Source organism: Cryptomeria japonica, chromosome 3 (genome assembly GCF_030272615.1).
Source record: "Cryptomeria japonica chromosome 3, Sugi_1.0, whole genome shotgun sequence".
In the NCBI taxonomy this organism is placed as follows: Eukaryota; Viridiplantae; Streptophyta; class Pinopsida; order Cupressales; family Cupressaceae; genus Cryptomeria; species Cryptomeria japonica.
In genome coordinates, this window is record NC_081407.1 from 398,356,848 (window position 1) to 398,376,633 (window position 19,786).

The 19,786-nt window shown below is 34.4% G+C and overlaps 1 long non-coding RNA gene across 1 annotated transcript; it reads right to left on the reverse strand.

Moving 5' to 3' along the window:
* Positions 1-6,889: 6,889 nt before the first annotated feature.
* Positions 6,890-19,251, reverse strand: LOC131047914 (uncharacterized). The gene is made up of 3 exons (XR_009106316.1): positions 19,115-19,251; positions 7,500-7,608; positions 6,890-7,259 (listed from the first exon to the last, which is right to left on the reverse strand). It is a non-coding gene; the product is annotated as an uncharacterized LOC131047914 (long non-coding RNA).
* Positions 19,252-19,786: the final 535 nt, after the last annotated feature.

The window sequence follows — 19,786 nt, forward strand, 5'->3', positions numbered from 1 at the left end:
TATGCATACTCACCTATTTTCTAAGGCAACTGAATTAACTTTGATTAATGAACCCAAAAAGTTATGATATTAATAGCATTGGTTTGTTCAAGTATTCTGATGGAAAATTATATAGGCAGATCCACATTGGGGTATGGGACATGACATGCTTTAATGGATCGAAGTTGGAATCCAATGATTCAATTAAAACCATACACCATCCATCATCCATGACCCAGATGCTAGAATAATGTTCTTTTCTTACTCTGATACACATTGGATTAGCAAGAACCCTTTTGGCATTTATCTTTAGGCCCCTATGTTCTTCCACCAATGACTATAGAGTTTCCATGGCAAGCCAGGCATTTGCCCACTTAATGAAGACGAATGTTATATATTCTAACTTGTTTGTCCCAATTCGTTTCTTGTGATGGTTAGAGTGTTCTAGGATGCATTCTTTCGTGGATGTTCAATTAGGATTGCATTTGCACTAGTAGCCACATGTCACCACGCTAGTTTTTGTTTTCCATTCTACCCTATGTAGCGTTCTAGTTATTTCTATTAGATAGGTCTTTGTGAGTTGGGGAAAATTGTGAGGAGTTATTGTGTTTATGTTGGTCCTCAACCCCTGTCTACTATAAACACCCCTAAAATATTGAATGCCCCTTTTACTTTCTTGTTGCATTGTTGTGACGACATCTCTAGCATTGTTTCTACCTATTTTCTTCCATGGGTGCCCGAACCTGATTACATCCTTCAAGTCACATTGTTGATCCTCTATGTGATTTAATTCACAACCAATCTTGGGTTTGCAATGCTCTAGATCTTTTTTCTTGACTCCATCTCCTTACTGTGCCACAACTCATTGAAAAACTCATTAGATTCTCCTAATTTTTGCTCGAGATCCATTTTATAAATTATTTGCAAATTATGGTTGAGTGCACTTCCCCCTTTTTAATTTTCCCAAATATTGGTTTCTTCCTATAGTTGGGTTATGAGCTCCTCTAAAGAAACCTTTCTCATTTTTGTCTAATTCAATGTGGTTTACTTGTGCTAGGACAAAATTTAAAGTTACAAAAGGGGCCAATTTCATGTAGTGCTAGGGTACAGAGTGAAATAACTTTGCAAATAGCGCGTGTGTCATTAAATTAATAATGCGAACATATAATTAATACATACGATTCAAAGAGGTAAGATATATAATACTTTCAAATACAATATTGTAGTCAATTTTATTGATTCATATTAGGTGAGTATATGATAATAATACTTATGAATAGGGTGCAATATATTCTTATATATGTTATAGTGCTGAAAATTATTATACATGCATTATTTTATGGTTTAAAATACTTACACACACAATTTAAGTGTCAAAGTAGGAACACATGTACACAAGGAATACATTATATTGTATATCAAGATGTATATATAAAATATGTGATAATGGTATACATATACACAAATTAACATACATTCAAACTCGACATTTTTATAACAAAATGTGCATATGCCATCTGAAAATCTATATACAATCTACATGTTGAATAACTCTATATCAAATTTTAAGGGCTTGCTAGACGCTTTCCTTGTGGTGAATCTCAAGCTTCTGGTTGATTTATTGATTATAATTGACCATTTTTGTGTACTAGAGGAGTTGGTTGTTGTGGGTTGGTAAACTATGGTGGTCTCTCAACCTATGGTTGATCCTTAGAAAGTGGTCTCTTGGTGTCCCAATGCCTCCTACTTGGTGGATGCAAGTTTGGCTACAACAAAAAGTCAAACAAAAAAAATATCAATTCTTTTCATGGTAAATAAACAATTTAAACTACTAAATAGAAGCTTTCTACTAGAGAAAAAGCACATACCATCGATGAGGCCATATGATAAAGATGGAAGATTGTATGTACATATGTACATAATCATAATGGTTTCAGTTAACACCCAAATCATTGTAATCAACGATAAAAACTAAACTATTAGTTAAAGAAAAATTCAATTGAATTACTTTAATTTGTTGTTGATGTTCGAAGGGTCATTTAATGAATGAAAATCTTGATAGATGATGAAGTGTTTTATCAAATTATGTTGACTATGGTGACACATCACCCACATTTTGAATAAACTATAAATAAATTAATGTTGATATAAAGTAGCATATATTTACTAACTAAAAAAAATGCATACAATAAAAATTGTTTACTTTGTACTAGCCAAAATTATGTTATGAATTCTAAATTGAATTGAATAGTAAAAAGTGTATCCAAACAAACTTAGGTAATCTCCTCTATCATCAACTATTATTCATTTAGATATAATATACTAATCTTTATTGATATTAAATTCAAATTAAAATACCTTGAAATAACTTTAAATTTTACCTCAAAGAAAGATTACCTTTGCTTTTCATGTGATTTAATCCTACTACCTCAGATTTTATCTTGAAATAACTTTAAATTTTACCTCAAAGAAAGATTATCCTCGTTCTTCATGTGTTTAAGGTTTATTCTATCATTTGTTCAAACATAATCTAAACACAATTCTTTATATATATTGCAATGATGAGACATACATATGTGTGTTGATGAATAGGGTTTGCCAATATCAAATGGTCCACTACAACCATCTTTTTATGTGGTTGTACCATTTGACTCTACAAAATAGCATATGGTAGAGAGGCTTGTCTTGCACTCTCACATCTATTATCATAGATGGGTATTGAATTATAGGTGGAGGGACATCAGGAATGAGGAAGGAATGGACCTTTCATATGCAATAATACCCTAGATCTATCTTAGGGCGAACTGTTATACCAAAAACGAGTTGTTTCAAAGTTACGATGGTTAAGTTTTGGATCACAAACCTATGCATAGTTTGGACAAGGCGGATTGTCCCTGTTGCAGAAGTCTATGAAATCTCCAAGGCAGTGAAATATCTGGATCACCATGGCAGATGGAAATGTTGAGCAACCATCATTGTGATAATTAACTAGTGTTTTTTCTTTTCTACCCTTTGTCTTTCTTGGTTTAATACATAGATCAAGTTTTGTCATATAAAAGAAACAGAAGGGTACATTTTTAGTTAAATTTCTTTCAGCTGATAACAAATAATAAAACTTGGGTCAGGTGAAAATTTAAAATTTGTAGTGTAAAATGGCATAGAGAGTAGAGAACTACAAATGATCAATTTATATAAAAAAAAGTGACAAGTGGGTGAGGAATTTGGTCAAAAACATGTCTCTATAGTAATAACATCTTTTAGAATCCATTTTAGAGACTTGGAAATTAATTATTGTAAGGTCATTGTTCAAGTCATGTGAACTCAACTATATTTTTATGATGTTATTTTATTCTTATAGTATTATCTCTTCTATAGCAAAATGTTGATTTGAGTGATGAGAAATATGACAAACTAACAGTTCTCCAAATTTCTTTTTCCTAGATTCCTAGTTGTTATGTACGAATAATTATTTTGTATGGAAGACCAAACTCAAAACTCAACTTGAGTTTGAGGAAGTTTAGAATGTGGTAGTGACACCATTACATGACACAAGATTGACGTTGATGAGCAAACGAAATTTGATCAAGCCAATAGAAAGGCAAAATTGATCATCACATGCAATGTGTTTGATAAAGTTTAGCTTTTTATCCAAGACTTGTCCACAACCAAAGACACATGGGATGAGTTCAGGCTAGTGTATGAGGCAAATAATTAGAAGCCGATCTTGCATTTGTAAATTCAGTTACACAACTTGAAGATGAAGAATGGAGAATAGTTAGAATCCTTTCTCAAAACAATTGTTGAGTTCAAAGCTTCACTACAAGCATTGGGTGAAAAAATTGATGATGCAATCTTGGTGCCTATTGTTCTACGAGCACTGCTTTCCAAATTCAAAATGTTTGTGACAACATTGAAGTCATAGAACAAACACCCACTTTTGAGAAGCTCGTGAATAAACTCTAGAAAGAAGAGTTTATAAGCCAAGGAACATGGTGATGATGATCATGCATTGACCATACGTCATAAAGGCAAGAAAAATATGAAGCATTTCAATGGACCTCCCAAATTTGGTAATTCATCTAAATCTCACAAAACGTGTCCAATATGTGAAAGTATTGGACATGATGTGAAAAATTGTTGTTACAAATATATAGCCAAAGGATCATCCAATAAATCGAATCCAAAGAAGTCATTTCAAAGTGGCACTACACGATGGGAGAAGAAGAATAAACAGAAAGAACATGGCAATGTTGATAAACACAACACTAGTACAAAAACAACAATATATGACTCAAACAACTACCAAAAATTGCAAATATGTGACTAAATTTGATCACGTGACCATTAGTAGTTTATTGTCAGTCATTAATCACGTGACCAAATTTATGACTAAACTATTTTAGTCATTTATTGGTTGTTTTGATTGATCAATTTGGTCATCGATTTGGTCATCGATTTGGTCATTGATTTAGTCATTGATTTATTCATTGACTTAGTCACTAATCTAGTCATTAATTTAGTCATTGATTGTTGTTATTTGGTCATTTATTTAGTCATGATAGTCACTAATTTAGTCATATATTTAGTTACTAATTTAGTCCTATATTTAGTTACTAATTTAGTCATATATTTAATCATTGATTTAGTCATTGATTGTTGTTATCTGGTCATTTATTTAGTCATGATAGTCACTAATTTAGCCATATATTTAGTCACTAATTAAGTCATATATTTAATCATTAATTTAGTCATTGATTGTTGTTAAGTGGTCATTTGTCTAGTCATTGTAATTATTAATTACTGTCAATTGGTAGTATATTTAGTCATTTTTATTTACTGGTTTTCATTAATTAGTAGTAAATATATGCTTTTGTTTTTTATAAATACAACGTTAACTAGAGCGTTGACCCTTTACAAAGCGAACATGCTATCGAATTTAAATAGACCAAGCAGGGGTACAAACCCCAAACAAACAAAGTTAAGACAGGCCAAACAAACCAACTTGTCAAACCATCAACAACCCAACCCAACTCAAGAGTGGGGAGAATCCACAACTTGATGAAGGGGAGGCTGGGGAAGGGGGTAGATTTTCCCTTCCACCCGCGAAAAACAACTGTCCAGGCAACACTATCATTAGGAATATTCAAAGAAAAATCAGGAGGGGGAGACCCCGCAGTGTCACCACTAGACTATTGCTATAGAACACCAACAAACTGTTGTTGAAGAAGAACAAAATCGCCAGGAGAAGAGCGAAGTTGAGGAGCAAGAGAAACGCATGTAGGAGCCAAGGGGACGGAAGAGTCTACAACAGTAGTAACATCAACAAAGACATCATCATCAGTAAGGGGCACCTCATCTCGAGAGGATTCAACCGAGACAAAGTCATAAGCATTAATTGTCAAGTGATCTTCAATAGCATCCTTCCACCAAGTAGTAGTGCCCCAACAGCGAGAGAGAGAGAGAGCCGTTTGAAGCTAAGTGGCCCGTTGAGAAGCACCTTCGATAGCAAAAGGGGAGGCCCTCATAATCCAGCGGTTGAGCCCAATGGCCTATCCCCAACCATAAGAACCACATCCCTAGGGGGGGTTAGAGATATGTCAATATCAATTAATAGGTGAGCAAAGGTAGAATGACCCATGGAGATCGTGGCATCGTCAACCTTCAAGAAGATGCCAATGGTCTCAAAGAAAGAAGGCTCCCAGAAATGGAGGGGGAGATTGGGGAGGCAAACCCAAGCCGAACAAATAGAGAGAGATTCAGTAAGGGGGTTGAAGGAAGAAGACCGAGTTTTAATAGAGAGAGAGTGATCCCCCCAAGACCACAACTTTCCCAGATTAGAATCACGGTCAAGAGTAGAGGTAAAAGAAGCAACAAAAAAGCCTTTAGCACAAGGGAAAAGCTCAATGCCATAAGCAACTAAAGGCTTCTATGAATCACTCACCCAATGATGAAGGTCTGGAAGATAAGGCCAAAAGCCAACAAATCTGTAGACCAAAGCACTGCATTGGTAGAAACCGATATTCTCGACAACCTCCTGGCCACAAACCACAACAAGGAAAGTCTTGGCACAAGGAAGAGGATGGACCCCCTTGGAAGGATGGGCAACAGATCTGGCCAGAAGAGCAAAGCTACAGTTCCCAAGAAAAGAAGGTCTGGGCAGAGCATTAGCACCCGCAAGAGGGTCGTTAGGAGCACCACCAATTTGAGGAGAGTCCCTACTACCCTGAGCATGAACAACAACAACAAGGGCATCCAAATCCAAAACTAAATCAGGGACACCAACCGTGGGGGAAACAACACAACCCACCACCATGGGAGCATCGTGCACAACCTGATCAACAGAAAGGGGAGGGCAGGTAGCGGTAAAGGGTGCAGAGAAGAAGTCCCCACCACTACCCACAACAACAACACCGCTAGCAGCTGCACCATTCACAACGGTAGGGTCACAAGAGTCATTTGAAAATGCCTGGGCGAGATACATTACGTGACACTTTTTTTTAATTTCAGCTATAGATTCATTGCAATTATTTTTAAAATTTTCCTTTTTTGCAATTATTTTAACACACACAAGTAAGTAATGGTTGTTTTATTATGCAAACAAGGGTAATTTTTCATTCTTCAACATCTATAAAATATCATAAAAATTAAAAAGAACAATTGATGATAAAACTGAATAAATATGTTTTAGACATTCTGTCCAAACAGTTTACATGCCTTTTCTATGCTTGCACATTTTGCATACCAGAGCATTTCCAACTATAATATCTGAATAAATTTTTCTGATTAAACTTATGACAATTGTACTGTAAAAGGAGAACTGAGGTAGCAATTTGCATTTTGCATAAATCAACAGGTTGTTGGCACTTTTTTAGGATCCTTAAGAACTTTTGGAATTAAGAAATTATATGAAAGTAAATATGTATTATTCCACATATTCAAACTCCATCCTTCAAAGTCCATTGAACTGCCTCATAAACTGTATTATCACATACATTTAGTTTGATGCACAATGACAATGTATTCACTAGTTCTTTTAAATTCTCCAAAAATTTAAAATCTCTCACATAATCAGTCTGAGTAGATTGGTTATTACATACCTCATAGGCCTATTTATAAATCATACTAATCCCTTGCATATTTCATTTGAGATAAAGCCATTCTATGCCTTCAACAACTTAGCCCATCAGATACCTGTCATGTCAACTACTCCTATCCATATTCCATTGTGTGTCCAAATATATTTAGCATGGTCACACGATAAGAACCTGATACAGTAATGTCTGGACTTGATTGTTTAGTATCTTATAAAAGTGTGATATTCCTAGTAGGTTTGAGCCTTGAATATTAAGGACCTACCCTATGTTGACACAATACAACAATTCCTACGATTTCCACATGCTAGGAATAATTACCTCATAACTATGATCGAGCATGTGTGGGGGTGTGCATGTGTACAGGTGCTTGTAAGGATAATGCATAAAAAAACAATTCAAAGACAAAAAAAAAAAAAATGAACGTACCATATAATATTAAATAGTATTGATGGAAAATTCAGTACTATAAATGCAACGAGTAGCATAATTCCTATGTTGACATGTTGCCAATCTTCTTTACACGAGGCTAAAAGACCTACGCAAATAACATGAGCATCCTCAAGTTATCCCATTTGATCATTTTGTACTTAGAAACTAATAAAATATGGATAGCTAGAAACTAATAGAAACAAAACAAATAAAATCCAAACCAAAGCATAAATTTTATATTATTGTATGAAAGAATCCCAGGGAAATTAGAACTATATTATCATTCACCAGTGAAATTTGTTTTCATTAAGAATCTGGTTTTGCATTCTACTCACTGCTATCCAATCAACCAATTATTTTATATATCTACCATTAAAAATCTCCTTATGTGCTTAATGTTGCCTGAAAACCCACTTCATCTCCAGGATACTTTGCATATACATTGAAATGAGGGCATTTTAGATCTTAAACACAGTTTGAAAATAACAAGAGATTGAGATTCTGGCAATATTTTACATGTCACTTAAGCATTTTGGAATTTAACAATGAAATTCTACAAAATGTTTTGGCATGCGTTTGTATGTATGCAACAAATATCTCACATATAATTCATATGTATCTCAGTAACTATTCAATAACAGTTAAAACCAGATCCTCGAGTTATTTAAAACTTGAATCTCGCTATATTTTTCATGTACCGACATTACTTAATTTCTCTATGTTTATGAACGTGATAGATACAATGAGACTAAAATGTTTACACAAAAGTCACACAAGATTGGAAATTATAGTGGTATCTAGTTCAAAGTGTGTGATTATGACTATATTCAGTAGAATTAGCATTTTAATTTGTCTGTCTTTGGATAACACAAAATGGTATAGAATCTAAGGTAGAACATTTCTTTGAACATAAAGAAAAATTACCCTTTAATAAGTGAAGGAAACCTTTTTACATAAAATAAAATATTAAAACCTAGAACTAGCAGAATTTCTTAGATTGTGCAATCTAAACAGACTAAAAGGAAACTTGTCTTTTGGTTCTTAGGATAGGACACAAGATTTTTCAGCACTTCCACCCAAGACAAAAGATTTCATATCTTGGATTTAATTGACTTAGACAGAAATCACACACAATTCAATAAAATGAATCAATGAATTGTATAAAATCCACGATCTCCAACTTTAATTAAGAAATCTACAATATAAAGTCTACAAATTCATTTAAGCAATTCAATCCAGCTAAAACATACAAAAAAATTCACAAAAAAATCTAAGCAACAATTTAGCAGCAAGTAAGCATAACAAATTATGTCGATAATCTAAGTGCCAATAGAACTTGTTTATAAGAGTACAATCTTTCTTGCATGTGATTTGTTCAAGATAAATAAAAAGCACATTATAATTTCTACACTATATATAGTTTTCTTGTACACAAAGAAAATCTTAAAAATAAATTTGACCTGAAAAAGCATCAACTAAATTAGAAACTTTCAAAAAGATTTCTCTCAATAGAGTATCTAGCAATAAATCATTTAGAAGATCCTCTAAAAATAGGACAAATTTGAATGTACATTCTTGAAGATCATCCCAAAATAAAAATTGATCCAAAAAATATGTGCAGCCAAAAATGTCATTGGCAATCAAAAAATGAAGTACTAATAAAGCTACTTTGGAACCCTAAATGGCAGGCTTGGTGTGACACCATCCTTTGTATAACGTGCCCTCTTAAATCTACCAATTAAGTTTGTACTTGTGATCTACCAAGTGTAGGATCAAATTCATCTAAATCATCCACACATCAAAGGTGAAGCGTCTTTTTGTGACCAACATGCTAATCTTGGTCACCTTAACATCTTGAATAATTTTGGTTATGTTGGATGACTTGTCTATGTTTTCAACATGTTTCGCTCCTCCAACATGTGTCCTTCACTAGCCTCTAAAATTCAGCCAATACATATTTATACTTAGTCTGAATATCGTACTCATTGGAAATGTTACATGAGAGATAAGTCACCATGGAACTAGCCTATTGTCTCATCTCATCTAGCCTAGCTAAGTTACTAGGTTCTTCCATATAGGCCTAGATTCCAGTCCTAGTTCAACCTGGTTATTGGTTTTGGTCATGGTATGTTCTTGGGTTCACCCAAGGTACTTCCTAGGCTTAGGATTGTGCTAACATATGAACATTCCATCATAACATAAAATTCACAGTAGATTGAACAACAAGCAATAGACATCGTAAATGAAAGTAAATAACAACTATTTATGGCTGGAGATGAATTATTTTGTTTGTTTAGATTTGTTCATATATCTGGTCTTTCTATAAAAAACTTATAATTCACATTGATCAACATTTATTAGAGCAGATAAACATACCAGTTGCACACACACACACACGTGTGTGTGTGTGTGTGTGTGTGTGTGTGTGTGTGTGTGTGTGTGTGTGTGTGTGTGTGTGTGCGCACGCGCGCGCAACTAGTATGTACTACTGAACCCAAACCTCAAAAAAAGATTAGTTGAACCAGACAATTGGATCCCTGAACCGACAACTTAGGTTTCAAGAGTCCAAGAGTAAGAGTGCATTTCAATTTTTCTATGAATCATTTGTAGGTGAAAACCCTACTCATCATATCATGCTCTAGCAAAAACTCTTATCTCAGAAGCTTCACTTTAAAGCATTCAATTTAGGAAAATTGGTGAGAAATTTTCTAATTGAGAGAGAATCAATATATAGAATGAGTGATCAGTTGAAAATTAACCAATAAAGCAACCACCCACATAGTAATCTATAGATAATAATAATATTAACAATATTGTTTATACTATATTTAAGTTTAGTACAAAATGATCTATTATGAAAATCTTAACATTGTCCCCCTTATTACATCTTTGGTTAAGTGAAATTGGAGTGCATACTCCTTTATCCACTTAGTTTAGAGCATATTTGTCTTTAATAAAAAGCAAAGGATTTGGTTTATGTGAATTCTAGTTCACATCTCTTGCTATATAAGAAAGTCAATTACAAAGGGGAGACAATGAGGAATTGGGATGTAGCCCTTGAGATGAAAAAGCTAGTGAGAGTGGCACTGTGGTTTAAAAAAACAAATGTTAACATTCATGCTCTTGTTGAGTAACAACATGAAGATTATATATTGTAATTTTGTATTAGTTTTACAATCAAGGAGTAATGAGAATACATACATACATGACTGTAAGTTGTCATATTAATAAACCCAAACTCAAGCTAGCATCATAGGACTTACCGTTTGTACATTTGTAATTTTGTTCCACGCCAAGTCATAAATTAGTAAATGACAATGCAAGTTATTGACCTCGAAGAAGTCAAGAAAGGTGACTATTTTTAGGGAGAAGAAAACTTAATCAAAGTTTTTTCTTTAAAAATTGAAAAAACTAAGAATTTTTTTATGTCACCATTAAGAATGGTGGCACAGAAGCTGTATCTATGCCCAAATCCTATCTATGGAAAATATTTTAAAGCTCTCATAATGTTTGGAATATCAAAAGTGTGTCTAATCTACATTCAACTCTCATGGATCACTAACTTATGAAAAGTAACATATCCATTGAATATTATGGTGATTATATTCATTAATTTCCACCAAAATTTAATTGACAAATGTATGACAAGTATCATATTTGCACTCCAAGTTTGCCATAAACATAAATTGTCTATTTTTTCTATAAAGAAAAATCTAAATACTCCAGAACACTTTGAGTTTGAAGTGGTCCACTAGCATCATCAATACTCAGCTCAGAAAAGTAGTCAATCATAAGGTACCATTATTTTCTCCCATGTATCTAATGGGAAGGTTTCAAAGGAAAATGACATCATTGAAGTTTGATTTTAGCCTTCTTAGGTTAAGAAACAAGATCCAATGCAGTCATATCCACTCATGTCTCAACTACAACAAAAACTGTAACTCAATTGACTAGCATTGTGTCCAATTGACATCTACCCAATACTAAAGTAGGCCTATTTTTACAACAACCTCTTGCTTCTATCAGAGCATGGAATGATATCTAACGTGTATGTTCTCGATGGATTCCTCAGAATAGATTCTAACTGTGTATGGTGAAAATGGATAACAAGAACAACAATATTGAAAGGCTACAATGAATCCAACCACTAAACCCTAGCCTAACAATCAACAAAGATCCACCATAACATATGAAGATTACCTAAGACAATGCAAAATAAAACAAAATCACAAAGATTATACCATCACATGTCCAATAGGGTTTTGATCTCCATTCTTCCTATCTCCATTGATCTTGCTTGATATATTTGCTCTCAGATTTTATATGCACAAGAGCTCAACAAAGAACGGAATGTGGTTGCAAGTAGGATCGTAGTGTAGCCAAGTACTCCAAAATCAGTCATTAGGGTTTGACAATGAAGAAAGCATCTCCTTAAATAGAAGACACAATATGAAATGGAGGGATAAGATTGAGAGGTGTAAAAAGAGAGGTCGGCTAAGATTAGAGGGTAGGTAAAGGAAATAATAAAATAATGAAAGGGGTAGGTAGTGTATGAATTAAGAGATGAATGACATGTGTCATGGGTAGAAAAAACTAATGAATTAATTAAATAAATAAAGATTTATTTAATTAATAGAAGAAGTAGGACAATTAAATAAATAAAATATTTATTTAATTTAGGAAAGGGATAATTTAAATAAATAAATGTATTTATTTAAATGTGAAATAAGGCTAGAAGAGGATAAATGAATTAATTAAATAAATAAAGATTTATTTAATTAATAGAAGAATTAGGCTTAGATAATTAAATAAATAAAATATTTATTTAATTAGACATGACAATTTTAGGTGTCTACATTTTGCCCCTCTTTGAGACAATGTGGCTTGTCGCGTTGTTTCAAAGAAGATAAGATGAACTAATATAGAGTTGCCCCAGGATGGGAATTATATGCCCCCTTGAGAGATTGGATGAAAATGTCTGAAAAGATTGCAGACAATCTCTCGATAAGAAAGAGAGGCTAGAATGGACTGACCGGATAAAGTGACAAAGTCACGGGATAAAGAAGACTGACTCAGGAAACGAAGGCTAGGGGTAGTCTATAAGATAGACCACAGGGGAAAATACATCCTCATTGTCATCTACACATCCACGAGAGCAGAGTGCAGAGAGAAAATAGAGCAGCAGCAGTCAGCAGCAATGGCTTTGGTTCATAGATTTGACCGCGTTCATCGATTCCAGAGGCCAGTAGAGGTAGGAGAGCCAGTGAGTACCACAAAACCTTCTCGTACTTTGATGCATTTATTGTTGTCATTAATGCATACTAGGTAATGTAATAAATGCACGTTTATGTCAGGAAAGCGCGTTTGCATTTGAAAAGTATGAATTTGCATCTTCTAGGTCAAATTGACAGTTCTGTGATGAACATACGCTGTCGATTGGATAAGCTGCTGAGAGGATACACTCAAGCAGGTCCTCTAGGAAGACTAGGATAGATCAAGGCACTTTGTGATGAACAGTGAGTACCAAGATAAAGTACTTTGTGATGAACAGGGAGTACTAAAATATGAGCAGCACTTTGTGATGAACAGGGAGTGCAAATGTGAGTAACACTTTGTGATGAACAGGGAGTGTCACACACGTAGTACTTTGTGATGAACAGGGAGTACCACTAGGATAATCAGCAACACTTTGTGATGAACAGTGAGTGTCACTAGGGTAGATAGCCATATGCATTTAGATAGCGAGTAGCATTTTGTGATAAACAGTGAATGCCACTATAACTGACATGATTGAGTTGTTTGACTGCAGGAGTAATTGCCGATGCTAGAGTCACGGGAGAGATTCCCGTCGACGCAGAGGTTGCGACTTGAGTTGACACTTGGGGACCGAACTGCCATCGAGGAGATGGGCTTGAGACATGTACTATATGTGCCTGAGTTTCGGGCAAACATGGGTTTGCTGACTGCGCTAGCTGAGAGATGGCACTCTGAGACGTGCACGTTTCATCTATCGATGGGTGAGATGACAGTCACCCTGGAGGATGTATATAGGATTATGCAGAAACCAATTGATGGGGAGCTGATTTTGTACGATCGAGATGGAGATAGGGATGCCCTTAGACGAGTGTTCTAGGATCCAAGACTGGAGATGAGGGTGGGACACGTGGCATGGGATACCATGACATGTATAGGATTAGCACTACCAATAGTGTTGGCAGGAGTGATCAGTGAGTTCCTCTGTATCAGTTTTGTACCATTTTGTATAATGATGTAGACACCTGCGGGTGATTGTAGCCATAAGATTTTGACATCATTGTATGATGACACTTTATATATATATATGAGAGATGATTCATTTTTGCGGCAGCTATATGCATGTGTACCTATGTGATGAGATGTTCTTATGTGATGCTTATGATATGGATGCAAATATGTATGTAATGCCATATTTTTTCTTTTTTCTTTTATGTTTTATATGTGTATGCATGATGCAAATGTGAATGTATGTAATGCAAATGAATATGATAATGCAGATGTAAATTGTGCTAATAGGTGTTGTGTGCAGGATGTGATGCAGTTGTGATATCTATATGTATGTATGAAATACTTATATGTGGTAATGTAGGTGCAACTACATGAAATGCAAATGTTTTTGGTGTGTCATTATACTCAGTCATGTGATAGTAGGCTACACGGACTTGAGAAGGACGATGGAAGTCAATCAAGAAAGGGGGATGGAAGACAGAAGATATGAAAGTGAAAGAGCTTCTTGTGCATTATCATCATTGAGCTTTATTATGGCAAGTAGGTTATGACAATCGAGGCATATGTTTGACCCAGAAAGTCATTGTACCCGTTTGCATGGAGATAAGACAGTCATAAACAAGGAATGCCCCAGTTCATACTAGACTCACAGTGTCCTCATATCCTTGGACAAGTCATAGCATTACTAAGAAACAATCCACAGACAGCAAATACAAATAGGTGATGATACCCCATCCTCGCCTTTCTAGTCAAAGACATCCTGGAGATAGAATCTCTAGTCAAAGACATCCTGGAAAAGCTAAAAGACATGTCACCAAAAAGATAAAATCAAAAGAAAACCAAGACTCGACACCAACATCCACTGTAGTCCTCAAGTTTAGTGTCTCTTGTCACTTGTTTAAGTCATATTCGATTGTGGTCACAATGTTCACTTTCACAAAAAGGATAGATAGCACTGAACCATATGTTGTCTGAGTCTGTTGAAAGATTTGATTTGTTGAAGCCCATTGTTGCTGCTGTGTCTCATTTGAAACTGACTGAATCCATGAAACTGATACTTTATTGCGGAGAAGATGAAACTTTATTGTGGACTGGCGATGCAGATGTTTCTTTATTGCGGATTGTGCGCGGATAGACTTGAAGGAAGCTGGAAGAAACTGTACTCCTCGAAACATGTGATGTTCTCAGTTCCACACCCATCACTAGACGTAGGAATTGGCCGTAGTCACAGATAGGATTTGATTTATTGTGGATGGAAGGGGAGGCGAAAAGGGAGGTTTATTATGAATGGCTAACCAATCTTGGGTAGATCAATAACAAGCCATGATGGGAATGGGTAAGTTTATTATGAATGAATAGGTTGTGAGTGTGTGCAAAGTGAAATGATGAAAGAGAATCCTGAAGGAGGGAGGAGCAATGTCTCTACACATGGCGCTGGTGACCCAGTTTTCACCATGGTACTTGCCCAGGGCGCCACCGAAGTGGTTTTCACTGTTGGACGAAATTATTTCTCTTTACTTTTTTTCGATTTTTCAATGTTTTTTGTGTCACAAGGCGCCTGTTTGCCAGGTTTTCACCAAGTAACGATTTTTTTTGTTTTATAATTTTTTTTGTATTTTTGATTTTTTTGTGTTTTCGAATTAGGATACTCTGAAGAGCTATGTGTAAAACCTGCGAAGGTGCATGCTGTTGATAGGATCCTCCAAAGGTTCACCTTCTGTAGTTGAGAGCTGATATGCCCCAGAGCCATATACTGCTATAACAATGTAAGGACCAAGCCAGTTTGGTTCAAACTTGCCCTTCTTCTCTCTGTCTTGCTGATTCTTGGGGTTTTCTCGGAGAACCAAGTCACCTACCTCAAATGTGCGAGGCTTGACTTTGTGATTGTAGTTGCATTGTTTCTTGACTGAATGATGTGTAGCTTGAGTGTCTGTCTTCCTTGATAAAGGAACTGAGATAGGATTACTAGTGTGTGGACTACACAGGCCCGTATGCGTGTCACCTGAAGAAGTTTGGGCATCCCTGATAACAAAGTCCTTCGAGGAAGCTCCATTAAAGGTCCATGATGTATCGCTAGAAGGGGATGGATGTGTGGAACAAGTGGAAGAGTTATGAAGGTTTATGATTGTGAAAAGAAGTGAAAGTAGGATAGCATGATGGAGACTTAGGATCAACAAGTATGCTTTTTGACTTAAAATTGTAGAACTTTTGCCCCCAGTTATTTTGATATTAGGGGAGATCAACTCTTGCTCTTTTTGCTTCATATGAGTTTTATCCTTGACTTTGATTTTTGTAGAGTCCAATAGCTTTTGATTTTGATTTGGACTGAAGCACTTTTCTTTATTTTTGACTTTTAAATTTTTCTTTTCAAAGCTTGATTTTTGATCCCTAATGAGTAAGGGCTTTTGTGATTCTTGTTGATCCAAGTCTGGGAGTGGAGTGGAAATGGAATGAGTGGATGAAATGGTAAGGCTATGTGAGTTATCCACCAGGCCCTTGTACCCTTTTGGAGCCTCATTGATTGATCTCACCATTTGTTAATATCGTGAGTGAAAAACATTTAAAGCCAATCCATTTGCATCATGAGGCAAGGATGGCATAGACTAATGTTTGATATTATAATATATCGTTTCTAGAGAAGGGTTTCTACAAAGTAGTTGCAAGGTGGTGTGAACAAAGAGGAAATTATTATACTGTGAGAACAAAAATTTCTAATAGTAGAAAGCATGGTTGGATTGTCATATTTCATTTGTAAGATTTGTGTAAGATGTTAATCCCCCTTTATAATCATACTTGCAATATGTCACAACTTTGTAAAGGAGAGGCAATTTCATAATAAAGTGTTATTTTCATAATTTTATCAACTATTATATTCATTTGCAACCAAATTATTAAAATTAAATAACTATTGTATATTAAATAGACATGTCATCGAAGCATTCAATTAGTGTGGGGGATCTAGCAGACAAAACCCCTCTTGGTTTCCATATTTGGATTCACTAATGAAAACCCTCTTATCGTTGGAGGTAATTCCATCCAAGAGTCACAATCATGCTAAATTATTGAAGATTGTTGAGAATTTGCAAGATTTTTATACGATGTAATGTTCTAGACTTGGATTGACCAAAAATTGTAATCTAACTCCATATACTCCAATGCATAAATGGAAGTGTTACCGATTTCTTCAATGTAATAGATATGCCTTAAGTGGATCACAATAGTTCGATATGTAGATAAAGTATAGAATGCACCTCTCTCTCTTTCCATTAGTAGCCTAATGTAGAGATCAATTATGTCTTTGAATATACTATAAAGACTCTTGCAGGTTCTATGAGTTTGGCTCCTTCTCATCACTATATTATTTGACCAAGTAGGTTGTTTAAAAGATTTAATTGTAGCTATAGTTTCACAGAATTGATATGAATTGTACAAGAGTACTCTAACCTGAGTTAGACTAGTATTTTGGTTAATGGATTATCAACTTGATATACACAGGTAAATATAGAATTATGTTAGTAATGATGCCAAACATTTATAGGAATCTCCTTAATAAATTTTGATTTATTCCCTTGCAGTTGCCCCCAATAAGAGAATATTCATTTAACCTAGTTCTCTTAGAAGTGGGAGGACTGATCCGCTACTACCTAGAATGCTCCTAAGTGGATTGATATATAAGATTGTTACATCCCCTTTGATAATCCAAGTATATCTCTATTCAATTAGCAATTTAGTGAACCTTATGCACAAAAAAAAAATAACTGATGTAATATATATAATATCCACCAAAAATCTGATATGAGATCTGCTAATATAGATCAAAATGTTTGATTAAAGAACTACAAAAACTGAATTCTGATAAGAACGTCATAATTTAACACATTGCAAAAAAAAATGCATCCTACTCATCAGATGTATTAATGTTAATTATAAAGTGATTATGCTTAATACCCAATTCAAATGGACAACCAAGCTCTATTCTAAGGAAAAAAATTTAGGCACCACTACAAAATATACATCAAAATGATTGATGCTAGATGTAAAGTCTGTAACTTGCTATAGTTCAAACTATGCAATTTCTTTGTTGAATGGAAAGATATTGTAAGACAAGGAATGAAAGCCATATGAATCGAAGACAATAAATTTTAATATATTTTGAATTGACCTAAATGATTTAAGCAATCCTATCAGTTGCATCACTTACCAATACCAACTTGATAAATAATATAAAGACATTTTGTATTTGGACTAAAACATTCTCTAACAATCATGCGGCAATAACTTTGTGTAATGACTGTGTAATTCGATTGCGATGCTATCAAAGATGATCTTAAAATGATGCTTTTTAAAGCTCTGCAATGGTCGTATTCCACTGGTTCTCAAGAAAGTTGGTGCACATTTATTCAAGTAGAATTATAAGGTAGAACGTTCCCCCCACCCAGACCAATGTGCAAACCTGAAGATTCACTGACTATATATTGGGGGGGTGCCTCCCTCGGCTAGTGTGATGGCCGATCTCCCATTTCCATCCATTACAGTGATTGGCAAGTGGTAACCACAGGTAGTTTAGGTATACCCGACCACAACCCAAGATCTATATACCTATCACACATTGGGATCCTCCTTGCCCTGAAGCCTGGTCTTTCAAGAATGGTTACATCCTATTATGAAAATTAAGATTTTGGCAACCCTAACCTATATGAAGTGGGGATCAAATTTTTTAAACATCTAGCAAAAACATCATGACCATATCCTGAACCTATTACTCAGATTGAGATTTCTTCTGAAAAGCACACAAATCGGAGGCATAGTGGTATGGGGAAGAGAGAAAGGTAGTCAATTTATGGGTGACCCCCAATAATACTGTTTCCACTTTGTTGCACGAGGTTTCCTTGATAGTAGAAAGTTATTCATAGGTATGAAAAGTGGGAAGACTTTGTACCATCCATTCCAGTGTTCGTGTATTCTATTCAGCAGCCCAAGGACTTGATATCTTTTGTTGTTCCCACTACTCAAATTGATTGTTATGACCACGAAGAAGCAACAGACCCCTCTTAGCCCACAAATTGTAAAGGCTAGAATTAGCTCAATATATGCTAGGGTTTCAAGCAAACCTATCACTTCCCCTCTCCCTCAAGATTGGTTTCCTTTGCATATTTAAATTTTAATACTAATGAATCCCCTATGAAGATCCCATTAGCACTGCATTTGCCTTTATCTATATGGTGAATTCATTGTTGCACACAAAATTTATATATTGTGTACGTCTTTAACATTTTGGAAAGAAAACAAAGGCACAACGAGAACAAGAAAATAAATATGCATAAATATTAATTAAAAATCAGCCCTACCTTAAATTTGTAGAGCATACGAAGTGCCTGTATGCAGCATGAAGAACAATGGAGGTGCCCTTGTTGGTGGATGAAAGAGTTTGTAGTGCAGTAAAAAGGAAAATTAAGGATGATTTTGGTAGAGAAATTTCTCACTTCCCGCCATTTGGAAAATGCACATGTCTTAATTTTTAGATTAAGACAATTAAAATAGTTTAAATTTTTAATTTAAGATAATTAAAATAATAATTAAAATATTTAAGACAAAATGGGGATGCATTTTTTTTTTTAAATTTCTTAAAATAGTAATATCATTTATTTGAGACAATTGAAAATGTAATTTAAAAAATAAAAAAGAGTTATCAAGGAAAGAGGGAGAAATAAAAAATGACCTTATTACACACACACACACATATACATGTACATGTATATACATATATACATGTATATATGTATATATATGTATATGTATACACAATATATATGTATATACATATATACATGTATATATGTATATGTATGTATGTATGTATATACATATATATATATATATACATATATATATATACATATATATATATACATATATATATACATATATATATACATATATATATATATACATATATATATATATATACATATATATATATATATATACATATATATATATATGTATATATATATATGTAT